Below are 26,643 nucleotides of genomic sequence, written 5' to 3' on the forward strand. Positions count from 1 at the left end.
ATAGAGGGCTATGGTGAAAAAGGAAATATCTTCCGTTCAAAACTGGAGAGAAGCTTTCTGAGAAACTGCTCTGTGTTCTGTTAAATCATCTCACAGAGTTACATCTTCCCCATCAAAAGCGTTTCGCTAAGACTGTTCTTCTGGAATTGGCAAAGGGATATTTGGAAGCCCATAGTGGGCTATGTTGAAAAAGGAAATATCTTCCGTTCAAAAGTGGAAAGAAGCTTTCTGAGAAACTGCTTCGTGTTCTGTTAATTCATCTCACAGTTACAACTTTCCCTTCAAGAAGCCTTTCGCTAAGGCTGTTCTTGTGGAATTGGCAAAGGGATATTTGGAAGCCCATAGAGGGCTATGGTTAAAAAGGAAATATCTTCCGTTCAAAACTGGAAAGAAGCTTTCTGTGAAACTGCTCTGTGTTCTGTTAAATCATCTCACAGAGTTACATCTTCCCCTTCAAGAAGCCTTTCGCTAAGGCTGTTCTTGTGGAATTGGCAAAGGGATATTTGGACACACATAGAGGGCTATGGTGAAAAAGGAAATATCTTCCGTTCAAAACTGGAAAGAAGCTTTCTGAGAAACTGCTCTGTGTTCTGTTAATTCATCTCACAGAGTTACATCTTTCCCTTCAAGAAGCCTTTCGCTAAGGCTGTTCTTGTGGAATTGGCAAAGGGATATTTGGAAGCCCATAGAGGGCTATGGTGAAAAAGGAAATATCTTCCGTTCAAAAGTGGAAAGAAGCTTTCTGAGAAACTGCTCTGTGTTCTGTTAATTCATCTCACAGAGTTACATCTTTCCCTTCAAGAAGCCTTTCGCTAAGACTGTTCTTGTGGAATTCGCAAAGTGATATTTGGACGACCTTAGAGGGCTATGGTGAAAAAGGAAATATCTTCCGTTCAAAACTGGAAAGAAGCTTTCTGAGAAACTGCTGTGTGTTCTGTTAAATCATCTCACAGAGTTACATCTTCCCCATCAAGAAGCGTTTCGCTAAGACTGTTCTTGAATTGGCAAAGGGATATTTGGAAGCCCATAGAGGGCTATGGTGAAAAAGGAAATATCTTCCTTTCAAAACTGGAAAGAAGCTTTCTGAGAAAGTGCTCTGTGTTCTGTTAAATCATCTCACAGAGTTACATCTTCCCCATCAAGAAGCGTTTCGTTAAGGCTGTTCTTGTGGAATTGGCAAAGGGATATTTGGACGCCCATAGAGGGCTATGGTGAAAAAGGAAATATCTTCCGTTCAAAACTGGAAAGAAGCTTTCTGAGAAACTGCTCTGTGTTCTGTTAATTCATCTCACAGAGTTACATGTTCCCCATCAAAATCGTTTCGCTAAGGCTGTTGTTGTGGAATTGGCAAAGGGATATTTGGAAGCCCATAGGGGGCTACGGTGAAAAAGGAAATATCCTCCGTTCAAAATTGAAAAGAAGCTTTCTGAGAAACTGCTCTGTGTTCTGTTAATTCATCTCACAGAGTTACATCTTTCCCTTCAAGAAGCCTTTCGCTAAGGCTGTTCTTGTGGAATTGGCAAAGGGATATTTGGAAGCCCATAGAGGGCTAGGTAGAAAAAGGAAATATCTACCGTTCAAAACTGGAAAGAAGCTTTCTGAGAAACTCCTCTGTGTTCTGTTAAATCATCTCACAGAGTTTCATCTTCCCCATCAAGAAGTGTTTCGCTAAGGCTGTTCTTGTGGAATTGGCAAAGGGATATTTGGAAGCCCTACGGGGCTATGGTGAAAAAGGAAATATCTTCCGTTCAAAACTGGAAAGAAGCTTTCTGAGAAACTGCTCTGTGTTCTGTTAATTCATCTCACAGAGTTACATCTTTCCCTTCAAGAAGCCTTTCGCTAAGGCTGTTCTTGTGGAATTGGCAAAGGGATATTTGGAAGCCCAGAGAGGGCTATGGTGAAAAAGGAAATATGTTCCGTTCAAAACTGGAAAGAAGCTTTCTGAGAAAGTGCTCTGTGTTCTGTTAAATCATCTCACAGAGTTACATCTTCCCCATCAAGAAGCGTTTCGTTAAGGCTGTTCTTGTGGAATTGGCAAAGGGATATTTGGAAGCCCATAGAGGGCTATGGTGAAAAAGGAAATATCTTCCGTTCAAAACTGGAAAGAAGCTTTCTGAGAAACTGCTCTGTGTTCTGTTAATTCATCTCACAGAGTTACATCTTTCCCTTCAAGAAGCCTTTCGCTAAGGCTGTTCATGTGGAATTGGCAAAGGGATATTTGGAAGCCCATGGAGGGCTATGGTGAAAAAGAAAATATCTTCCGTTCAAAACTGGAAAGAAGCTTTCTGAGAAACTGCTCTGTGTTCTGTTAATTCTTCTCACAGAGTTACATCTTTCCCTTCAAGAATCCTTTCGTTAAGGCTGTACTTGTGGAATTCGCAAAGGGATATTTGGAAGCCCATAGAGGGCTATGGTGAAAAAGGAAATATCTTCCGTTCAAAACTGGAAAGAAGCTTTCTGAGAAACTACTCTGTGTTCTGTTAATTCATCTCTAAGAGTTACATCTTTCCCTTCAAGAAGCCTTTCGCTAAGACTGTTCCTTTGGAATTGGCAAAGTGATATTTGGAAGCCCTTAGGGGGCTATGGTGAAAAAGGAAATATCTTCCGTTCAAAACTGGAAAGAAGCTTTCTGAGAAACTGCTCCGTGTTCTGTTAATTCAACTCACAGAGTTACATCTTCCCCTTCAAGAAGCCTTTCGCTAAGGCTGTTATTGTGGAATTGGCAAAGGGATATTTGGAACCCCTAGAGGGCTATGGTGAAAAAAGGAAATATCTTCCGTTCAAAACTGGAAAGAAGCTTTCTGAGAAACTGCTCTGTGTTCTGTTAATTCATCTCACTGGGATACATCTTTCCTTCAAGAAGCCTTTCGCTAAGGCTGTTCTTGTGGAATTCGCAAAGTGATATTTGGACGACCTTAGAGGGCTATGGTAAAAAAGGAAATATCTTCCGTTCAAAACTGGAAAGAAGCTTTCTGAGAAACTGCTCTGTGTTCTGTTAAATCATCTCACAGAGTTACATCTACCCATTCAAGAAGCGTTTCCCTAAGGCTGTTCTTGTGGAATTGGCAAAGGGATATTTGGAAGCCCATAGAGGGCTGTGGTGAAAAAGGAAATAACTTCCGTTCAAAACTGGAAAGAAGTTTTCTGAGAAACTGCTCTGTGTTCTGTTAATTCATCTCACAGAGTTACATCTTTCCCTTCAAAAAGCCTTTCGCTAAGGCTGTTCTTGTGGAATTGGCAAAGTGATATTTGGAAGCCAATAGAGGTCTATGGTGAAAAAGGAAATATCTTCCTTTCAAAACTGGAAAGAAGCTTTCTGAGAAGCTGCTCTGTGTTCTGTTAATTTATCTCACAGAGTTACATCATTCCCTTCAGGAAGCCTTTCGCTAAGGCTGTTCTTGTGGAATTGGCAAAGGGATATTTGGAACCCCCAGAGGGATATGCTGAAAAAGGAAATATCTTCCGTTCAAAACTGGAAAGAAGCTATCTGAGAAACTGCTCTGTGTTCTGTTAATTCATCTCACAGAGTTGCATCTTTCCCTTCAAGAAGCCTTTCGCTTAGGCTGTTCTTGTGGTATTGGAAAAGGGATATTTGGAAGCCCATTGAGGGCTATGGTGAAAAAGGAAATATCTTCCATTCAAAACTGGAAAGAAGCCTTCTGAGAGACTGCTCTGTTTTCTGTTAATTCATCTCACAGAGTTGCATCTTTCTCCTCAAGAAGCCTTTCGGTAAGGCTTTTCTTGTGGAATTGGAAAACGGATATTTGGAAGCCCATAGAGGGCTATGCTGAAAAAGGAAATATCTTCCTTTCAAAACTGGAAAGAAGCTTTCTGAGAGACTGCTCTGCGTTCTGTTAATTCATCTCACAGAATTACATCTTTCCCTTCAAGAAGCCTTTCGCTAAGGCTGTTCTTGTGGAATTGGCAAAGGGATATTTGGAAGCCCATAGAGAGCTATGGTGAAAAAGGAAATATCTTCCGTTAAAAACTGGAAAGGAACTTTCTGAGAAACTGCTCTGTGTTCTGTTAATTAATCTCACAGAGTTACATCTTTCCCTTCAAGAAGCCTTTCGCTAAGGCTGTTCTTGTGTAATTGGCAAAGGGATATTTGGAACCCCTAGAGGGCTATGGTGAAAAAGGAAATATCTTAAGTTCAAAAGTGGAAAGAAGCTTTCTGAGAAACTGCTCTGTGTTCTGTTAATTCATCTCACAGAGTTATATCTTTCCCTTCAAGAAGCCTTTCGCTAAGGCTTTTTTGTGGAATTGGCAAAGGGATATTTGGAAGCCCATAGAGGGCTATGGTGAAAAAGGAAATATCTTCGGTTCAAAACTGGAAAGAAGCTTTCTGAGAACCTGCTCTGTGTTCTGTTAATTCATCTCACAGAGTTACATCTTCCCCATCAAAATCGTTTCGCTAAGGCTGTTGTTGTGGAATTGGCAAAGGGATATTTGGAAGCCCATAGGGGGCTACGGTGAAAAAGGAAATATCTTCCGTTCAAAACTGAAAAGAAGCTTTCTGAGAAACTGCTCTGTGTTCTGTTAATTCATCTCACAGAGGTACATCTTTCCCTTCAAGAAGCCTTTCGCTAAGGCTGTTCTTGTGGAATTCGCAAAGTGATATTTGTAAGCCCATAGAGGGCTATGGTGAAAAAGGAAATATCTTCCGTTCAAAACTGGAAAGAAGCTTTCTGAGAAACTGCTCCGTGTTCTGTTAATTCAACTCACAGTGTTACATCTTCCCCTTCAAGAAGCCTTTCGCTAAGGCTGTTATTGTGGTATTGGCAAAGGGATATTTGGAAGAACATAGAGGGCTATGGTGAAAAAAGGAAATATCTTCCGTTCAAAACTGGAAAGAAGCTTTCTGAGAAACTGCTCTGTGTTCTGTTAAATCATCTCACAGAGTTACATCTACCCATTCAAGAAGCGTTTCGCTAAGGCTGTTCTTGTGGAATTGGCAAAGGGATATTTGGAAGCCCATAGAGGGCTACGGTGAAAAAGGAAATATCTTCGGTTCAAAACTGGAAAGAAGCTTTCTGAGAAACTGCTCTGTGTTATGTTAATTCATCTCACAGAGTTACATCTTTCCCTTCAAGAAGCCTTTCGCTAAGGCTGTTCTTTTGGAATTGGCAAAGGGATATTTGGAAACCCATAGAGGGCTATGGTGAAAAAGGAAATATCTTCGGTTCAAAACTGGAAAGAAGCTTTCTGAGAAACTGCTCTGTGTTCTGTTAAATCATGTCACAGAGTTACATCTTCCCCATCAAGAAGCGTTTCGCTAAGACTGTTCTTCTGGAATTGGCAAAGGGATGTTTGGAAGCCCATAGAGGGCTATGTTGAAAAAGGAAATATCTTCCATTCAAAAGTGGAAAGAAGCTTTCTGAGAAACTGCTCTGTGTTCTGTTAATTCATCTCACAGAGCTACATCTTTCCCTTCAAGAAGCCTTTCGCTAAGGCTGTTCTTGTGGAATTGGCAAAGGGATATTTGGAAGCCCATAGAGGGCTATGGTGAAAAAGGAAATATCTTCCGTTCAAAACTGGAAAGAAGCTTTCTGTGAAACTGCTCTGTGTTCTGTTAAATCATCTCACAGAGTTACATCTTCCCCATCAAGAAGCGTTTCGTTAAGGCTGTTCTTGTGGAATTGGCAAAGGGATATTTGGAAGCCCATAGGAAGCTATGGTGAAAAAGGAAATATCTTCCGTTCAAAACTGAAAAGAAGCTTTCTGAGAAACTGCTCTGTGTTCTGTTAATTCATCTCAGAGAGTTACATCTTTCCCTTCAAGAAGCCTTTCTCTAAGGCTGTTCTTGTGGAATTCGCAAAGTGATATTTGGACGCCCTTAGAGGGCTAAGGTGAAAAAGGAAATATCTTCCGTTCAAAACTGGAAAGAATCTTTCTGAGAAACTGCTCTGTGTTCTGTTAAATCATCTCACAGAGTTACATCTTCCCCATCAAGAAGCGTTTCGCTAAGATTGTTCTTCTGGAATTGGCAAAGGGATATTTGGAAGCCCATAGAGGGCTATGGTGATAAAGGAAATATCTTCCGTTCAAAAGTGGAAAGAAGCTTTCTGAGAATCAGCTCTGTGTTCTGTTAATTTATCTCACAGAGTTACATCTTTCCTTTCAGGAAGCCTTTCGCTAAGTCTGTTCTTGTGGAATTGGCAAAGGGATATTTGGAAGCCCATAGAGGGCTATGCTGAAAAAGGAAATATCTTCCGTTCAAAAGTGGAAAGAAGCTTTCTGAGAGACTGCTCTGCGTTCTGTTAATTCATCTCACAGAGTTACATCTTTCCCTTCAAGAAGCCTTTCGCTGAGGCTGTTCTTGTGGAATTGGCAAAGGGATATTTGGAAGCCCATAGATGGCTACGGTGAAAAAGGTAATATCTTCCGTTCAAAACTGGAAAGAAGCTTTCTGACAAACGGCTCTGTGTTCTGTTAATTCATCTCTCAGAGTTACATCTTTCCCTTCAAGAAGCCTTTCGCTGAGGCTGTTCTTGTGGACTTGGAAAAGTGATATTTGGAAGCCCATAGAGGGCTATGGTGAAAAAGGAAATATCTTCCGTTCAACACTGGAAAGAAGCTTTCTGAGAAACTGCTCTGTGTTCTGTTAATTCATCTCACAGAGTTATATCTTATCCTTCAAGAAGCCTTTCGCTAAGGCTGTTCTTGTGGAATTGGCAAAGTGATATTTGGAAGCCCTTAGAGGGCTATGGTGGAAAAGAAAATATCTTCCTTTCAAAACTGGAAAGAAGCTTTCTGAGAAATTTCTCTGTGTTCTGTTAATTTATCTCACAGAGTTACATTTTTCCCTTCAGAAAGCCTTTCGCTAAGTCTGTTCTTGTGGAATTGGCAAAGGGATATTTGGAAGCCCATAGAGGGCTATGCAGAAAAAGGAAATATCTTCCGTTCAAAACTGGAAAGAAGCTTTCTGAGAGACTGCTCTGCGTTCTGTTAATTCATCTCACAGAGTTACATCTTTCCCTTCAAGAAGCCTTTCGCTGAGGCTGTTCTTGTGGAATTGGCAAAGGTATATTTGCAAGCCCATAGAGGGCTACGGTGAAAAAGGAAATATCTTCCGTTCAAAACTGGAAAGAAGCTTTCTGAGAAACTGCTCTGTGTTCTGTTAATTCATCTCACAGAGTTACATCTTTCCCTTCAAGAATCCTTTCTCTAAGGCTGTACTTGTGGAATTCGCAAAGTGATATTTGGAAGCCCATAGAGGGCTATGGTGAAAAAGGAAATATCTTCCTTTCAAAACTAAAAAATGCTTTCTGAGAAACTGCTCTGTGTTCTGTTAATTCATCTCACAGAGTTACATCTTTCCCTTCAGGAAGCCTTTCGCTACGGCTGTTCTTGTTGAATTGGCAAAGGGATATTTGGAAGCCTATAGAGGGCTATGGTGAAAAAGGAAATATCTTCCGTTCAAAACTGGAAAGAAGCTTTCTGGAAAACTGCTCTGTGTTCTGTTAATGCATCTCACAGAGTTACTTCTTTCCCTTCAGGAAGCCTTTCGCTAAGTCTGTTCTTGTGGAATTGGCAAAGGGATATTTGGAAGCCCATAGAGGGCTATGCTGAAAAAGGAAATATCTTCTTACCAAAACTGGAAAGAAGCTTTCTGAGATACTGCTCGGCGTTCTGTTAATTCATCTCACAGAGTTACATCTTTCCCTTCAAGAAGCCTTTCGCTGAGGCTGTTCTTGTGGAATTGGCAAACGTATATTTGGAAGGCCATAGAGGGCTTTGGTGAAAAAGGAAATATGTTCCGTTCAAAACTGGAAAGAAGCTTTCTGAGAAACTGCTCTGTGTTCTGTTAATTCATCTCACAGAGTTACATCTTTCCCTTCAAGAATCCTTTCGCTAAGGCTGTACTTGTGGAATTCGCAAAGTGATATTTGGAAGCCCATAGAGGGCTATGGTGAAAAAGGAAATATCTTCCGTTCAAAACTGGAAAAAAGCTTTCTGAGAAACTGCTCTGTGTGCTGTTAATTCATCTCACAGAGTTACATCTTTCCCTTCAGGAAGCCTTTCGCTAAGGCTGTTCTTGTGGAATTGGCAGAGGGATATTTCGAAGCCCTTAGAGGGCTATGGTGAAAAAGGAAATATCTTCCGTTCAAAACTGGAAAGAAGCTTTCTGTGAAACTGCTCTGTGTTCTGTTAAATCATCTCACAGAGTTACATCTTCCCCATCAAGAAGCGTTTCGCTAAGATTGTTCTTCTGGAATTGGCAAAGGGATATTTGGAAGCCCATAGAGGGCTATGGTGATAAAGGAAATATCTTCCGTTCAAAAGTGGAAAGAAGCTTTCTGAGAATCAGCTCTGTGTTCTGTTAATTTATCTCACAGAGTTACATCTTTCCTTTCAGGAAGCCTTTCGCTAAGTCTGTTCTTGTGGAATTGGCAAAGGGATATTTGGAAGCCCATAGAGGGCTATGCTGAAAAAGGAAATATCTTCCGTTCAAAACTGGAAAGAAGCTTTCTGAGAGACTGCTCTGCGTTCTGTTAATTCATCTCACAGAGTTACATCTTTCCCTTCAAGAAGCCTTTCGCTGAGGCTGTTCTTGTGGAATTGGCAAAGGGATATTTGGAAGCCCATAGATGGCTACGGTGAAAAAGGAAATATCTTCCGTTCAAAACTGGAAAGAAGCTTTCTGACAAACGGCTCTGTGTTCTGTTAATTCATCTCACAGAGTTACATCTTTCCCTTCAAGAAGCCTTTCGCTGAGGCTGTTCTTGTGGAATTGGAAAAGTGATATTTGGAAGCCCATAGAGGGCTATGGTGAAAAAGGAAATATCTTCCGTTCAACACTGGAAAGAAGCTTTCTGAGAAACTGCTCTGTGTTCTGTTAATTCATCTCACAGAGTTATATCTTATCCTTCAAGAAGCCTTTCGCTAAGGCTGTTCTTGTGGAATTGGCAAAGTGATATTTGGAAGCCCTTAGAGGGCTATGGTGAAAAAGAAAATATCTTCCTTTCAAAACTGGAAAGAAGCTTTCTGAGAAACTGCTTTGTGTTCTGTTAATTCATCCCACAGAGTTACATCTTTCCCTTCAGGAAGCCTTTCGCTAAGTCTGTTCTTGTGGAATTGGCAAAGGGATATTTGGAAGCCCATAGAGGGCTATGCTGAAAAAGGAAATATCTTCTTACCAAAACTGGAAAGAAGCTTTCTGAGATACTGCTCGGCGTTCTGTTAATTCATCTCACAGAGTTACATCTTTCCCTTCAAGAAGCCTTTCGCTGAGGCTGTTCTTGTGGAATTGGCAAACGTATATTTGGAAGGCCATAGAGGGCTTTGGTGAAAAAGGAAATATGTTCCGTTCAAAACTGGAAAGAAGCTTTCTGAGAAACTGCTCTGTGTTCTGTTAATTCATCTCACAGTGTTACATCTTTCCCTTCAAAAATCCTTTCGCTAAGGCCGTTCTTGTGGAATTGGCAAAGGGATATTTGGATGCCCATAGAGGGCTATGGTGAAAAAGGAAATATCTTCCGTTCAAAACTGGAAAGAAGCTATCTGAGAAACTGGTCTGTGTTCTGTTAATTCATCTCACAGAGTTACATCTTTCCCTTCAAGAAGCCTTTCGCTTAGGCCGTTCTTGTGGCATTGGCAAAGGGATATTTGGATGCCCATAGAGGGCTATGGTGAAAAATGAAATATCTTCCGTTCAAAACTGGAAAGAAGCTTTCTGAGAGACTGCTCTGTGTTCTGTTAATTCATCTCACAGAGTTATATCTTTCCCTTCAGGAAGCCTTTCGCTAAGGCTGTTCTTGTGGAATTGGCAAAGGGATATTTGGAAGCCCTTAGAGGGCTATGGTGAAAAACGAAATATCTTCCGTTCAAAACTGGAAAGAAGCTTTCTGAGAGACTGCTCTGTGTTCTGTTAATTCATCTCACAGAGTTACATCTTTCCCTTCAGGAATCCTTTCGCTAAGGCTGTACTAGTGGATTTCGCAAAGGGATATTTGGAAGCCCAAAGAAGGCTATGGTGAAAAAGGAAATATCTTCCGTTCAAAACTGGAAAGAAGCTTTCTGAGAAACTGCTCTGAGTTCTGTTAATTCATCTCACAGAGTTACATCTTTCCCTTCAAGAATCCTTTCGCTAAGGCTGTTCTTGTGGAATTGGCAAAGGGATATTTGGATGCCCATAGAGGGCTATGGTGAAAAAGGAAATATCTTCCGTTCAAAACTGGAAAGAAGCTTTCTGAGAGACTGCTCTGCGTTCTGTTAATTCATCTCACAGAATTACATCTTTCCCTTCAAGAAGTCTTTCGCTAAGGCTGTTCTTGTGGAATTGGCAAAGGGATATTTGGAAGCCCATAGAGAGTTATGGTGAAAAAGGAAATATCTTCCGTTAAAAACTGGAAAGGAGCTTTCCGAGAAACTGCTCTGTGTTCTGTTAATTAATCTCACAGAGTTACATCTTTCCCTTCAAGAAGCCTTTCGCTAAGGCTGTTCTTGGGTAATTGGCAAAGGGATATTTGGAACCCCTAGAGGGCTATGGTGAAAAAGGAAATATCTTCCGTTCAAAAGTGGAAAAAAGCTTTCTGAGAAACTGCTCTGTGTTTTGTTAATTCATCTCACAGAGTTATATCTTTCCCTTCAAGAAGCCTTAAGCTAAGGCTCTTCTTGTGGAATTGGCAAAGGGATATTTGGAAGCCCATGGAGGGCTATGGTGAAAAAGGAAATATCTTCCGTTCAAAACTGGAAAGAAGATTTCTGAGAAACTGCTCTGTGTTCTGTTAATTCTTCTCACAGAGGTACATCTTTCCCTTCAAGAATCCTTTCGTTAAGGCTGTACTTGTGGAATTCGCAAAGGGATATTTGGAAGCCCATAGAGGGTTATGGTGAAAAAGGAAATAGGTTCCGTTCAAAACTGGAAAGAAGCTTTCTGAGAAACTGCTCTGTGTTCTGTTATTTCATCTCACAGAGTTACATCTTTCCCTTCAAGAAGCCTTTCGCTAAGACTGTTCCTTTGGAATTGGCAAAGTGATATTTGGAAGCCCATAGAGGGCTATGGTGAAAAACGAAATATCTTCCGTTGAAAACTGGAAAGAAGCTTTCTGAGAAACTGTTCTGTGTTCTGGTAATTAATCTCACAGAGTTACATCTTTCCCTTCAAGAAGCCATTCGCTAAGGCTGTTCTTGTGGAATTGGCAAAGGGATATTTGGAAGCCCATAGAGGGTTATGGTGAAAAAGGAAATATCTTCCGTTCAAAACTGGAAAGAAGCTTTCTGAAAAACTGCTCTGTGTTCTGTTAATTCATCTCTCAGAGTTACATCGTTCCCTTCAAGAAGCCTTTCGCTAAGACTGTTCCTTTGGAATTGGCAAAGTGATATTTGGAAGCCCATAGAGGGCTATGGTGAAAAACGAAATATCTTCCGTTCAAAACTGGAAAGAAGCTTTCTGAGAAACTGTTCTGTGTTCTGTTAATTAATCTCACAGATTTACATCTTTCCCTTCAAGAATCCTTTCGCTAAGGCTGTTCTTGTGGAATTGGCAAAGGGATATTTGGATGCCCATAGAGGGCTATGCAGAAAAAGGAAATATCTTCCGTTCAAAACTGGAAAGAAGCTATCTGAGAAACTGGTCTGTGTTCTGTTAATTCATCTCACAGAGTTACATCTTTCCCTTCAAGAAGCCTTTCGCTTAGGCTGTTCTTGTGGTATTGGCAAAGGGATATTTGGAAGCCCATAGAGGGCTATGGTGAAAAAGGAAATATCTTCCGTTCAAAACTGGAAAGAAGCTTTCTGAGAGACTGCTCTGCGTTCTATTAATTCATCTCACAGAGTTACATCTTTCCCTTCAAGAAGCCTCTCGCTGAGGCTGTTCTTGTGGAATTCGCAAAGTGATATTTGGACGCCCTTAGAGGGCTATGGTGAATAAGGAAATATCTTCCGTTCAAAACTGGAAAGAAGCTTTCTGAGAAACTGCTCTGTGTTCTGCTAAATCATCTCACAGAGTTACACCTTCCCCATCTAGAATCGTTTCGCTAAGACTGTTCTTCTGGAATTGGCAAAGGGATATTTGGAAGCCCATAGAGGGCTATGGTGAAAAAGGAAATATCTTCCGTTCAAAAGTGGAAAGAAGCTTTCTAAGAATCTGGTCTGTGTTCTGTTAATTCATCTCACAGAGTTACATCTTTCCCTTCAAGAAGCCTTTCGCTAAGGCTGTTCTTGTGGAATTGGCAAAGGGATATTTGGAAGCCCATGGAGGACTATGGTGAAAAAGGAAATATCTTCCGTTCAAAACTGTAAAGAAGGTTTCTGAGAAACTGCTCTGTGTTCTGTTAATTCATCTCACAGAGTTACATCTTCCCCATCAAAAGCGTTTCGCTAAGGCTGTTGTTGTGGAATTGGCAAAAGGATATTTTGAAGCCCATATAGGGCTACGGTGAAAAAGGAAATATCTTCCGTTCAAAACTGGAAAGAAGCTTTCTGAGAAACTGCTCTGTGTTCTGTTAATTCATCTCACAGAGTTACATCTTTCCCTTCAAGAAGCCTTTCGCTAAGGTTGTTCTTGTGGAATTCGCAAAGGGATATTTGGGAGCCCATAGAGGGCTATGGTGAAAAAGGAAATATCTTCCGTTCAAAACTGGAAAGAAGCTTTCTGTGAAACTGCTCTGTGTCTGTTAAATCATCTCACAGAGTTACATCTTCCCCATTAAGAATCGTTTCGCTAAGGCTGTTCTTGTGGAATTGGCAAAGGGATATTTGGAAGCCCATATGGTTCTATGGTGAAAAAGAAAATATCTTCCGTTCAAAACTGGAAAGAAGCTTTCTGAGAAACTGCTCTGTGTTCTGTTAATTCATCTCACAGAGTTACATCTTTCCCTTCAAGAAGCCTTTCCCTAAGGCTGTTCTTGTGGAATTGGCAAAGGGATATTTGGAAGCCCATAGAGGGCTATGGTGAAAAAGGAAATATCTTCCGTTCAAAACTGGAAAGAAGCTTTCGGAGAAACTGCTCTGTGTTCTGTTAAATCATCTCACAGAGTTACATCTTCCCCATCAAGAAACGTTTCGCTAAGACTGTTCTTCTGGAATTGGCAAAGGGATATTTGGAAGCCCACAGAGGGCTATGTTGGAAAGGAAATATCTTCCGTTCAAAACTGGAGAGAAGCTTTCTGAGAAACTGCTCTGTGTTCTGTTAATTCATCTCACAGAGTTACATATTTCCCTTCAAGAAGCCTTTCGCTAAGGCTGTTCTTGTGGAATTGGCAAAAGGATATTTGGAAGCCCATAGAGGGCTATGGTGAAAAAGGAAATATCTTCCGTTCAAAACTGGAAAGAAGCTTTCTGAGAAACTGCTCTGTGTTCTGTTAAATCATCTCACAGAGTTACATCTTCCCCATCAAGAAGCGTTTCGCTAAGACTGTTCTTCTGGAATTGGCAAAGGGATATTTGGAAGCCCATAGAGGGCTATGTTGGAAAGGAAATATCTTCCGTTCAAAAGTGGAAAGAAGCTTTCTGAGAAACTGCTCTGTGTTCTGTTAATTCGTCTCAGAGAGTTACATCTTTCCCTTCAAGAAGCCTTTCGCTAAGGCTGTTCTTGTGGAATTGGCAAAGAGATATTTGGAAGCCCATAGAGGGCTATGGTGAAAAAGGAAATATCTTCCGTTCAAAACTGGAAAGAAGCTTTTCGAGAAACTGCTCTGTGTTCTGTTAATTCATCTCACAGAGTTACATCTTTCCCTTCAAGAAGCCTTTCGCTAAGGCTGTTCTTGTGGAATTGGCAAAGTGATATTTGGAAGCCCATAGAGGGCTATGGTGAAAAAAGGAAAAATCTTCCCTTCAAAACTGGAAAGAAGCTTTCTGAGAAACTGCTCTGTGTTCTGTTAATTCATCTCACAGAGTTACATCTTTCCCTTCAGGAAGCCTTTCGCTAAGGCTGTTCTTGTGGAATTGGCAAAGTGATATTTGGAAACCCATAGAGGGCTATGGTGAAAAAGGAAATATCTTCCTTTCAAAACTGGAAAAAAGCTTTCTGAGAAACTGCTCTGTGTTCTGTTAATTCATCTCACAGTGTTACATCTTTCCCTTCAGGAAGCCTTTCGCTAAGGCTGTTCTTGTGGAATTGGCAAAGGGATATTTGGAAGCCCATAGAGGGCTATGGTGAAAAAGGAAATATCTTCCGTTCAAAACCGGAAAGAAGCTTTCTGAGAAACTGCTCTGTGTTCTGTTAATTCATCTCACTGAGTTACATCTTTCCCTTCAAGAAGCCTTCCGCTATGGCTCTTCTTGTGGTATTGGAAAAGGGATATTTGGAAGTCCTTAGAGGGCTATGGTGAAAAACGAAATATCTTCCGTTCAAAACTGGAAAGAAGCTTTCTGAGAGACTGCTCTGAGTTTTGTTAATTCATCTCACAGAGTTACATCTTTCCCTTCAAAAATCCTTTCGCTAAGGCTGTACTAGTGGATTTCACAAAGGGATATTTGGAAGCCCAAAGAGGGCTATGGTGAAAAAGGAAATATCTTCCGTTCAAAACTGGAAAGAAGGCTTTCTGAGAAACTGCTCTGAGTTCTGTTAATTCATCTCACAGAGTTACATCTATCCCTTCAAGAAGCCTTTCGCTTAGACTGTTCTTGTGGAATTGGCAAAGGGATATTTGGATGCCCATAGAGGGCTATGGTGAAAAAGGAAATCTCTTCCGTTCAAAATTGGAAAGAAGCTATCTGAGAAACTGGTCTGTGTTCTGTTAATTCATCTCACAGAGTTACATCTTTCCCTTCAAGAAGCCTTTCGCTTAGACTGTTCTTGTGGAATTGGCAAAGGGATATTTGGAAGCCCATAGAGGGCTATGGTGAAAAAGGAAATATCTTCCGTTCAAAACTGGAAAGAAGCTTTCGGAGAAACTGCTCTGTGTTCTGTTAAATCATCTCACAGAGTTACATCTTCCCCATCAAGAAGCGTTTCGCTAAGACTGTTCTTCTGGAATTGGCAAATCGATACTTGGAAGCCCACAGAGGGCTATGTTGGAAAGGAAATATCTTCCGTTCAAAAGTGGAGAGAAGCTTTCTGAGAAACTGCTCTGTGTTCTGTTAATTCATCTCACAGAGTTACATCTTTCCCTTCAAGAAGCCTTTCGCTAAGGCTGTTCTTGTGGAATTGGCAAAGAGATATTTGGAAGCCCATAGAGGGCTATGGTGAAAAAGGAAATATCTTCCGTTCAAAACTGGAAAGAAGCTTTTCGAGAAACTGCTCTGTGTTCTGTTAATTCATCTCACAGAGTTACATCTTTCCCTTCAAGAAGCCTTTCGCTAAGGCTGTTCTTGTGGAATTGGCAAAGTGATATTTGGAAGCCCATAGAGGGCTATGGTGAAAAAAGGAAAAATCTTCCCTTCAAAACTGGAAAGAAGCTTTCTGAGAAACTGCTCTGTGTTCTGTTAATTCATCTCACAGAGTTACATCTTTCCCTTAAGGAAGCATTTCCCTAAGGCTGTTCTTGTGGAATTGGCAAAGTGATATTTGGAAACCCATAGAGGGCTATGGTGAAAAAGGAAATATCTTCCTTTCAAAACTGGAAAAAAGCTTTCTGAGAAACTGCTCTGTGTTCTGTTAATTCATCTCACAGTGTTACATCTTTCCCTTCAGGAAGCCTTTCGCTAAGGCTGTTCTTGTGGAATTGGCAAAGGGATATTTGGAAGCCCATAGAGGGCTATGGTGAAAAAGGAAATATCTTCCGTTCAAAACCGGAAAGAAGCTTTCTGAGAAAGTGCTCTGTGTTCTGTTAAATCATCTCACAGAGTTACATCTTCCCCATCAAGAAGCGTTTCGTTAAGGCTGTTCTTGTGGAATGGGCAAAGGGATATTTGGAAGCCCATAGGGGGCTTTGCTGAAAAAGGAAATATCTTCCGTTCAAAACTGGAAGGAAGCTTTCTGAGAAACTGCTCTGTGTTCTGTTAATTCATATCACAGAGTTACATCTTTCCCTTCAAGAAGCCTTTCGCTAAGGCTGTTCTTGTGGAATTGGCAAAGGGATATTTGGAAGCCCATGGAGGGCTATGGTGAAAAAGGAAATATCTTCCGTTCAAAACTGGAAAGAAGATTTCTGAGAAACTGCTCTGTGTTCTGTTAATTCTTCTCACAGAGTTACATCTTTCCCTTCAAGAATCCTTTCGTTAAGGGTGTATTTGTGGAATTCGCAAAGGGATATTTGGAAGCCCATAGAGGGCTATGGTGAAAAAGGAAATATCTTCCGTTCAAAACTGGAAAGAAGCTTTCTGAGAAACTGCTCTGTGTTCTGTTAATTCATCTCACAGAGTTACATCTTTCCCTTCAAGAAGCCTTTCGCTAAGACTGTTCCTTTGGAATTGGCAAAGTGATATTTGGAAGCCCATAGAGGACTATGGTGAAAAACGAAATATCTTCCGTTCAAAACTGGAAAGAAGCTTTCTGAGAAAATGTTCTGTGTTCTGTTAATTAATCTCACAGAGTTACATCTTTCCCTTCAAGAATCCTTTCGCTAAGGCTGTTCTTGTGGAATTGGCAAAGGGATATTTGGATGCCCATAGAGGGCTATGGTGAAAAAGGAAATATCTTCCGTTCAAAACTGGAAAGAAGCCTTCTGAGAAACTGGTCTGTGTTCTGTTAATTCATCTCACAGAGTGACATCTTTCCCTTCAAGAAGCCTTTCGCTTAGGCTGTTCTTGTGGTATTGGCAAAGGGATATTTGGAAGCCCATAGAGGGCTATGGTGAAAAAGGAAATATCTTCCGTTCAAAACTGGAAAGAAGCTTTCTGAGAGACTGCTCTGTGTTCTGTTAATTCATCTAACAGAGTTGCATCTTTCTCTTCAAGAAGCCTTTCGCTAAGTCTGTTCTTGTGGAATTGGCAAAGGGATATTTGGAAGCCCATAGAGGGCTATGATGAAAAAGGAAATATCTTCCGTTCAAAACTGGAAAGAAGCTTTCTGAGAGACTGCTCTGCGTTCTATTAATTCATCTCACAGAGTTACATCTTTCCCTTCAAGAAGCCTCTCGCTGAGGCTGTTCTTGTGGAATTCGCAAAGTGATATTTGGACGCCCTTAGAGGGCTATGGTGAAAAAGGAAATATCTTCCGTTCAAAACTGGAAAGAAGCTTTCTGAGAAACTGCTCTGTGTTCTGCTAAATCATCTCACAGAGTTACACCTTCCCCATCAAGAATCGTTTCGCTAAGACTGTTCTTCTGGAATTGGCAAAGGGATATTTGGAAGCCCATAGAGGGCTATGGTGAAAAAGGAAATATCTTCCGTTCAAAAGTGGAAAGAAGCTTTCTAAGAATCTGGTCTGTGTTCTGTTAATTCATCTCACAGAGTTACATCTTTCCCTTCAAGAAGCCTTTCGCTAAGGCTGTTCTTGTGGAATTGGCAAAGGGATATTTGGAAGCCCATGGAGGGCTATGGTGAAAAAGGAAATATCTTCCGTTCAAAACTGGAAAGAAGCTTTCTGAGAAACTGCTCTGTGTTCTGTTAATTCTTCTCACAGAGTTACATCTTTCCCTTCAAGAATCCTTTCGCTAAGGCTGTACTTGTGGAATTCGCAAAGGGATATTTGGAAGCCCATAGAGGGCTATGGTGAAAAAGGAAGTATCTTCCGTTGAAAACTGGAAAGAAGCTTTCTGAGAAACTGCTCTGTGTTCTGTTAATTCATCTCACAGTGTTACATCTTTCCCTTCAGGAAGCCTTTCGCTAAGGCTGTTCTTGTGGAATTGGCCAAGGGATATTAGGAAACCCATAGAGGGCTATGGTGAAAAAGGAAATATCTTCCGTTCAAAACCGGAAAGAAGCTTTCTGAGAAACTGCTCTGTGTTCTGTTAATTCATCTCACAGAGTTACATCTTTCCCTTCAAGAAGCCTTTCGCTGAGGCTCTTCTTGTGGAATTGGCAAAGGGATATTTGGAAGTCCTTAGAGGGCTATGGTGAAAAACGAATTATCTTCCGTTCAAAAATGGAAACAAGCTTTCTGAGAGACTGCTCTGTGTTCTGTTAATTCATCTCACAGAGTTACATCTTTCCCTTCAAGAATCCTTTCGCTAAGGCTGTACTTGTGGAATGCGCAAAGGGATATTTGGAAGCCCCTAGAGGGCTATGGTGAAAAAGGAAATATCTTCCGTTCAAAACTGTAAAGAAGCTTTCTGAGAAACTGCTCTGTGTTCTGTTAATTCATCTCACAGAGTTACATCTTCCCTGTCAAAAGCGTTTCGCTAAGGCTGTTGTTGTGGTATTGGCAAAAGGATATTTGGAAGCCCATAGAGGGCTACGGTGAAAAAGGAAATATCTTCCGTTCAAAACTGGAAAGAAGCTTTCTGAGAAACTGCTCTGTGTTCTGTTAATTCATCTCACAGAGTTACATCTTTCCCTTCAAGAAGCCTTTCCCTAAGGCTGTTCTTGTGGAATTGGCAAAGGGATATTTGGAAGCCCATAGAGGGCTATGGTGAAAAAGGAAATATCTTCCGTTCAAAACTGGAAAGAAGCTTTCGGAGAAACTGCTCTGTGTTCTGTTAAATCATCTCACAGAGTTACATCTTCCCCATCAAGAAACGTTTCGCTAAGACTGTTCTTCTGGAATTGGCAAAGGGATATTTGGAAGCCCACAGAGGGCTATGTTGGAAAGGAAATATCTTCCGTTCAAAACTGGAGAGAAGCTTTCTGAGAAACTGCTCTGTGTTCTGTTAATTCATCTCACAGAGTTACATATTTCCCTTCAAGAAGCCTTTCGCTAAGGCTGTTCTTGTGGAATTGGCAAAAGGATATTTGGAAGCCCATAGAGGGCTATGGTGAAAAAGGAAATATCTTCCGTTCAAAACTGGAAAGAAGCTTTCTGAGAAACTGCTCTGTGTTCTGTTAAATCATCTCACAGAGTTACATCTTCCCCATCAAGAAGCGTTTCGCTAAGACTGTTCTTCTGGAATTGGCAAAGGGATATTTGGAAGCCCATAGAGGGCTATGTTGGAAAGGAAATATCTTCCGTTCAAAAGTGGAAAGAAGCTTTCTGAGAAACTGCTCTGTGTTCTGTTAATTCGTCTCAGAGAGTTACATCTTTCCCTTCAAGAAGCCTTTCGCTAAGGCTGTTCTTGTGGAATTGGCAAAGAGATATTTGGAAGCCCATAGAGGGCTATGGTGAAAAAGGAAATATCTTCCGTTCAAAACTGGAAAGAAGCTTTTCGAGAAACTGCTCTGTGTTCTGTTAATTCATCTCACAGAGTTACATCTTTCCCTTCAAGAAGCCTTTCGCTAAGGCTGTTCTTGTGGAATTGGCAAAGTGATATTTGGAAGCCCATAGAGGGCTATGGTGAAAAAAGGAAAAATCTTCCCTTCAAAACTGGAAAGAAGCTTTCTGAGAAACTGCTCTGTGTTCTGTTAATTCATCTCACAGAGTTACATCTTTCCCTTAAGGAAGCATTTCCCTAAGGCTGTTCTTGTGGAATTGGCAAAGTGATATTTGGAAACCCATAGAGGGCTATGGTGAAAAAGGAAATATCTTCCTTTCAAAACTGGAAAAAAGCTTTCTGAGAAACTGCTCTGTGTTCTGTTAATTCATCTCACAGTGTTACATCTTTCCCTTCAGGAAGCCTTTCGCTAAGGCTGTTCTTGTGGAATTGGCAAAGGGATATTTGGAAGCCCATAGAGGGCTATGGTGAAAAAGGAAATATCTTCCGTTCAAAACCGGAAAGAAGCTTTCTGAGAAAGTGCTCTGTGTTCTGTTAAATCATCTCACAGAGTTACATCTTCCCCATCAAGAAGCGTTTCGTTAAGGCTGTTCTTGTGGAATGGGCAAAGGGATATTTGGAAGCCCATAGGGGGCTTTGCTGAAAAAGGAAATATCTTCCGTTCAAAACTGGAAGGAAGCTTTCTGAGAAACTGCTCTGTGTTCTGTTAATTCATATCACAGAGTTACATCTTTCCCTTCAAGAAGCCTTTCGCTAAGGCTGTTCTTGTGGAATTGGCAAAGGGATATTTGGAAGCCCATGGAGGGCTATGGTGAAAAAGGAAATATCTTCCGTTCAAAACTGGAAAGAAGATTTCTGAGAAACTGCTCTGTGTTCTGTTAATTCTTCTCACAGAGTTACATCTTTCCCTTCAAGAATCCTTTCGTTAAGGGTGTATTTGTGGAATTCGCAAAGGGATATTTGGAAGCCCATAGAGGGCTATGGTGAAAAAGGAAATATCTTCCGTTCAAAACTGGAAAGAAGCTTTCTGAGAAACTGCTCTGTGTTCTGTTAATTCATCTCACAGAGTTACATCTTTCCCTTCAAGAAGCCTTTCGCTAAGACTGTTCCTTTGGAATTGGCAAAGTGATATTTGGAAGCCCATAGAGGACTATGGTGAAAAACGAAATATCTTCCGTTCAAAACTGGAAAGAAGCTTTCTGAGAAAATGTTCTGTGTTCTGTTAATTAATCTCACAGAGTTACATCTTTCCCTTCAAGAATCCTTTCGCTAAGGCTGTTCTTGTGGAATTGGCAAAGGGATATTTGGATGCCCATAGAGGGCTATGGTGAAAAAGGAAATATCTTCCGTTCAAAACTGGAAAGAAGCCTTCTGAGAAACTGGTCTGTGTTCTGTTAATTCATCTCACAGAGTGACATCTTTCCCTTCAAGAAGCCTTTCGCTTAGGCTGTTCTTGTGGTATTGGCAAAGGGATATTTGGAAGCCCATAGAGGGCTATGGTGAAAAAGGAAATATCTTCCGTTCAAAACTGGAAAGAAGCTTTCTGAGAGACTGCTCTGTGTTCTGTTAATTCATCTAACAGAGTTGCATCTTTCTCTTCAAGAAGCCTTTCGCTAAGTCTGTTCTTGTGGAATTGGCAAAGGGATATTTGGAAGCCCATAGAGGGCTATGATGAAAAAGGAAATATCTTCCGTTCAAAACTGGAAAGAAGCTTTCTGAGAGACTGCTCTGCGTTCTATTAATTCATCTCACAGAGTTACATCTTTCCCTTCAAGAAGCCTCTCGCTGAGGCTGTTCTTGTGGAATTCGCAAAGTGATATTTGGACGCCCTTAGAGGGCTATGGTGAAAAAGGAAATATCTTCCGTTCAAAACTGGAAAGAAGCTTTCTGAGAAACTGCTCTGTGTTCTGCTAAATCATCTCACAGAGTTACACCTTCCCCATCAAGAATCGTTTCGCTAAGACTGTTCTTCTGGAATTGGCAAAGGGATATTTGGAAGCCCATAGAGGGCTATGGTGAAAAAGGAAATATCTTCCGTTCAAAAGTGGAAAGAAGCTTTCTAAGAATCTGGTCTGTGTTCTGTTAATTCATCTCACAGAGTTACATCTTTCCCTTCAAGAAGCCTTTCGCTAAGGCTGTTCTTGTGGAATTGGCAAAGGGATATTTGGAAGCCCATGGAGGGCTATGGTGAAAAAGGAAATATCTTCCGTTCAAAACTGGAAAGAAGCTTTCTGAGAAACTGCTCTGTGTTCTGTTAATTCTTCTCACAGAGTTACATCTTTCCCTTCAAGAATCCTTTCGCTAAGGCTGTACTTGTGGAATTCGCAAAGGGATATTTGGAAGCCCATAGAGGGCTATGGTGAAAAAGGAAGTATCTTCCGTTGAAAACTGGAAAGAAGCTTTCTGAGAAACTGCTCTGTGTTCTGTTAATTCATCTCACAGTGTTACATCTTTCCCTTCAGGAAGCCTTTCGCTAAGGCTGTTCTTGTGGAATTGGCCAAGGGATATTAGGAAACCCATAGAGGGCTATGGTGAAAAAGGAAATATCTTCCGTTCAAAACCGGAAAGAAGCTTTCTGAGAAACTGCTCTGTGTTCTGTTAATTCATCTCACAGAGTTACATCTTTCCCTTCAAGAAGCCTTTCGCTGAGGCTCTTCTTGTGGAATTGGCAAAGGGATATTTGGAAGTCCTTAGAGGGCTATGGTGAAAAACGAATTATCTTCCGTTCAAAAATGGAAACAAGCTTTCTGAGAGACTGCTCTGTGTTCTGTTAATTCATCTCACAGAGTTACATCTTTCCCTTCAAGAATCCTTTCGCTAAGGCTGTACTTGTGGAATGCGCAAAGGGATATTTGGAAGCCCCTAGAGGGCTATGGTGAAAAAGGAAATATCTTCCGTTCAAAACTGTAAAGAAGCTTTCTGAGAAACTGCTCTGTGTTCTGTTAATTCATCTCACAGAGTTACATCTTCCCTGTCAAAAGCGTTTCGCTAAGGCTGTTGTTGTGGTATTGGCAAAAGGATATTTGGAAGCCCATAGAGGGCTACGGTGAAAAAGGAAATATCTTCCGTTCAAAACTGGAAAGAAGCTTTCTGAGAAACTGCTCTGTGTTCTGTTAATTCATCTCACAGAGTTACATCTTTCCCTTCAAGAAGCCTTTCCCTAAGGCTGTTCTTGTGGAATTGGCAAAGGGATATTTGGAAGCCCATAGAGGGCTATGGTGAAAAAGGAAATATCTTCCGTTCAAAACTGGAAAGAAGCTTTCGGAGAAACTGCTCTGTGTTCTGTTAAATCATCTCACAGAGTTACATCTTCCCCATCAAGAAACGTTTCGCTAAGACTGTTCTTCTGGAATTGGCAAAGGGATATTTGGAAGCCCACAGAGGGCTATGTTGGAAAGGAAATATCTTCCGTTCAAAACTGGAGAGAAGCTTTCTGAGAAACTGCTCTGTGTTCTGTTAATTCATCTCACAGAGTTACATATTTCCCTTCAAGAAGCCTTTCGCTAAGGCTGTTCTTGTGGAATTGGCAAAAGGATATTTGGAAGCCCATAGAGGGCTATGGTGAAAAAGGAAATATCTTCCGTTCAAAACTGGAAAGAAGCTTTCTGAGAAACTGCTCTGTGTTCTGTTAAATCATCTCACAGAGTTACATCTTCCCCATCAAGAAGCGTTTCGCTAAGACTGTTCTTCTGGAATTGGCAAAGGGATATTTGGAAGCCCATAGAGGGCTATGTTGGAAAGGAAATATCTTCCGTTCAAAAGTGGAAAGAAGCTTTCTGAGAAACTGCTCTGTGTTCTGTTAATTCGTCTCAGAGAGTTACATCTTTCCCTTCAAGAAGCCTTTCGCTAAGGCTGTTCTTGTGGAATTGGCAAAGAGATATTTGGAAGCCCATAGAGGGCTATGGTGAAAAAGGAAATATCTTCCGTTCAAAACTGGAAAGAAGCTTTTCGAGAAACTGCTCTGTGTTCTGTTAATTCATCTCACAGAGTTACATCTTTCCCTTCAAGAAGCCTTTCGCTAAGGCTGTTCTTGTGGAATTGGCAAAGTGATATTTGGAAGCCCATAGAGGGCTATGGTGAAAAAAGGAAAAATCTTCCCTTCAAAACTGGAAAGAAGCTTTCTGAGAAACTGCTCTGTGTTCTGTTAATTCATCTCACAGAGTTACATCTTTCCCTTAAGGAAGCATTTCCCTAAGGCTGTTCTTGTGGAATTGGCAAAGTGATATTTGGAAACCCATAGAGGGCTATGGTGAAAAAGGAAATATCTTCCTTTCAAAACTGGAAAAAAGCTTTCTGAGAAACTGCTCTGTGTTCTGTTAATTCATCTCACAGTGTTACATCTTTCCCTTCAGGAAGCCTTTCGCTAAGGCTGTTCTTGTGGAATTGGCAAAGGGATATTTGGAAGCCCATAGAGGGCTATGGTGAAAAAGGAAATATCTTCCGTTCAAAACCGGAAAGAAGCTTTCTGAGAAAGTGCTCTGTGTTCTGTTAAATCATCTCACAGAGTTACATCTTCCCCATCAAGAAGCGTTTCGTTAAGGCTGTTCTTGTGGAATGGGCAAAGGGATATTTGGAAGCCCATAGGGGGCTTTGCTGAAAAAGGAAATATCTTCCGTTCAAAACTGGAAGGAAGCTTTCTGAGAAACTGCTCTGTGTTCTGTTAATTCATATCACAGAGTTACATCTTTCCCTTCAAGAAGCCTTTCGCTAAGGCTGTTCTTGTGGAATTGGCAAAGGGATATTTGGAAGCCCATGGAGGGCTATGGTGAAAAAGGAAATATCTTCCGTTCAAAACTGGAAAGAAGATTTCTGAGAAACTGCTCTGTGTTCTGTTAATTCTTCTCACAGAGTTACATCTTTCCCTTCAAGAATCCTTTCGTTAAGGGTGTATTTGTGGAATTCGCAAAGGGATATTTGGAAGCCCATAGAGGGCTATGGTGAAAAAGGAAATATCTTCCGTTCAAAACTGGAAAGAAGCTTTCTGAGAAACTGCTCTGTGTTCTGTTAATTCATCTCACAGAGTTACATCTTTCCCTTCAAGAAGCCTTTCGCTAAGACTGTTCCTTTGGAATTGGCAAAGTGATATTTGGAAGCCCATAGAGGACTATGGTGAAAAACGAAATATCTTCCGTTCAAAACTGGAAAGAAGCTTTCTGAGAAAATGTTCTGTGTTCTGTTAATTAATCTCACAGAGTTACATCTTTCCCTTCAAGAATCCTTTCGCTAAGGCTGTTCTTGTGGAATTGGCAAAGGGATATTTGGATGCCCATAGAGGGCTATGGTGAAAAAGGAAATATCTTCCGTTCAAAACTGGAAAGAAGCCTTCTGAGAAACTGGTCTGTGTTCTGTTAATTCATCTCACAGAGTGACATCTTTCCCTTCAAGAAGCCTTTCGCTTAGGCTGTTCTTGTGGTATTGGCAAAGGGATATTTGGAAGCCCATAGAGGGCTATGGTGAAAAAGGAAATATCTTCCGTTCAAAACTGGAAAGAAGCTTTCTGAGAGACTGCTCTGTGTTCTGTTAATTCATCTAACAGAGTTGCATCTTTCTCTTCAAGAAGCCTTTCGCTAAGTCTGTTCTTGTGGAATTGGCAAAGGGATATTTGGAAGCCCATAGAGGGCTATGATGAAAAAGGAAATATCTTCCGTTCAAAACTGGAAAGAAGCTTTCTGAGAGACTGCTCTGCGTTCTATTAATTCATCTCACAGAGTTACATCTTTCCCTTCAAGAAGCCTCTCGCTGAGGCTGTTCTTGTGGAATTCGCAAAGTGATATTTGGACGCCCTTAGAGGGCTATGGTGAAAAAGGAAATATCTTCCGTTCAAAACTGGAAAGAAGCTTTCTGAGAAACTGCTCTGTGTTCTGCTAAATCATCTCACAGAGTTACACCTTCCCCATCAAGAATCGTTTCGCTAAGACTGTTCTTCTGGAATTGGCAAAGGGATATTTGGAAGCCCATAGAGGGCTATGGTGAAAAAGGAAATATCTTCCGTTCAAAAGTGGAAAGAAGCTTTCTAAGAATCTGGTCTGTGTTCTGTTAATTCATCTCACAGAGTTACATCTTTCCCTTCAAGAAGCCTTTCGCTAAGGCTGTTCTTGTGGAATTGGCAAAGGGATATTTGGAAGCCCATGGAGGGCTATGGTGAAAAAGGAAATATCTTCCGTTCAAAACTGGAAAGAAGCTTTCTGAGAAACTGCTCTGTGTTCTGTTAATTCTTCTCACAGAGTTACATCTTTCCCTTCAAGAATCCTTTCGCTAAGGCTGTACTTGTGGAATTCGCAAAGGGATATTTGGAAGCCCATAGAGGGCTATGGTGAAAAAGGAAGTATCTTCCGTTGAAAACTGGAAAGAAGCTTTCTGAGAAACTGCTCTGTGTTCTGTTAATTCATCTCACAGTGTTACATCTTTCCCTTCAGGAAGCCTTTCGCTAAGGCTGTTCTTGTGGAATTGGCCAAGGGATATTAGGAAACCCATAGAGGGCTATGGTGAAAAAGGAAATATCTTCCGTTCAAAACCGGAAAGAAGCTTTCTGAGAAACTGCTCTGTGTTCTGTTAATTCATCTCACAGAGTTACATCTTTCCCTTCAAGAAGCCTTTCGCTGAGGCTCTTCTTGTGGAATTGGCAAAGGGATATTTGGAAGTCCTTAGAGGGCTATGGTGAAAAACGAATTATCTTCCGTTCAAAAATGGAAACAAGCTTTCTGAGAGACTGCTCTGTGTTCTGTTAATTCATCTCACAGAGTTACATCTTTCCCTTCAAGAATCCTTTCGCTAAGGCTGTACTTGTGGAATGCGCAAAGGGATATTTGGAAGCCCCTAGAGGGCTATGGTGAAAAAGGAAATATCTTCCGTTCAAAACTGTAAAGAAGCTTTCTGAGAAACTGCTCTGTGTTCTGTTAATTCATCTCACAGAGTTACATCTTCCCTGTCAAAAGCGTTTCGCTAAGGCTGTTGTTGTGGTATTGGCAAAAGGATATTTGGAAGCCCATAGAGGGCTACGGTGAAAAAGGAAATATCTTCCGTTCAAAACTGGAAAGAAGCTTTCTGAGAAACTGCTCTGTGTTCTGTTAATTCATCTCACAGAGTTACATCTTTCCCTTCAAGAAGCCTTTCCCTAAGGCTGTTCTTGTGGAATTGGCAAAGGGATATTTGGAAGCCCATAGAGGGCTATGGTGAAAAAGGAAATATCTTCCGTTCAAAACTGGAAAGAAGCTTTCGGAGAAACTGCTCTGTGTTCTGTTAAATCATCTCACAGAGTTACATCTTCCCCATCAAGAAACGTTTCGCTAAGACTGTTCTTCTGGAATTGGCAAAGGGATATTTGGAAGCCCACAGAGGGCTATGTTGGAAAGGAAATATCTTCCGTTCAAAACTGGAGAGAAGCTTTCTGAGAAACTGCTCTGTGTTCTGTTAATTCATCTCACAGAGTTACATATTTCCCTTCAAGAAGCCTTTCGCTAAGGCTGTTCTTGTGGAATTGGCAAAAGGATATTTGGAAGCCCATAGA

Source organism: Chlorocebus sabaeus, chromosome 8, assembly GCF_047675955.1.
Source record: "Chlorocebus sabaeus isolate Y175 chromosome 8, mChlSab1.0.hap1, whole genome shotgun sequence".
NCBI lineage: Eukaryota > Metazoa > Chordata > Mammalia > Primates > Cercopithecidae > Chlorocebus > Chlorocebus sabaeus.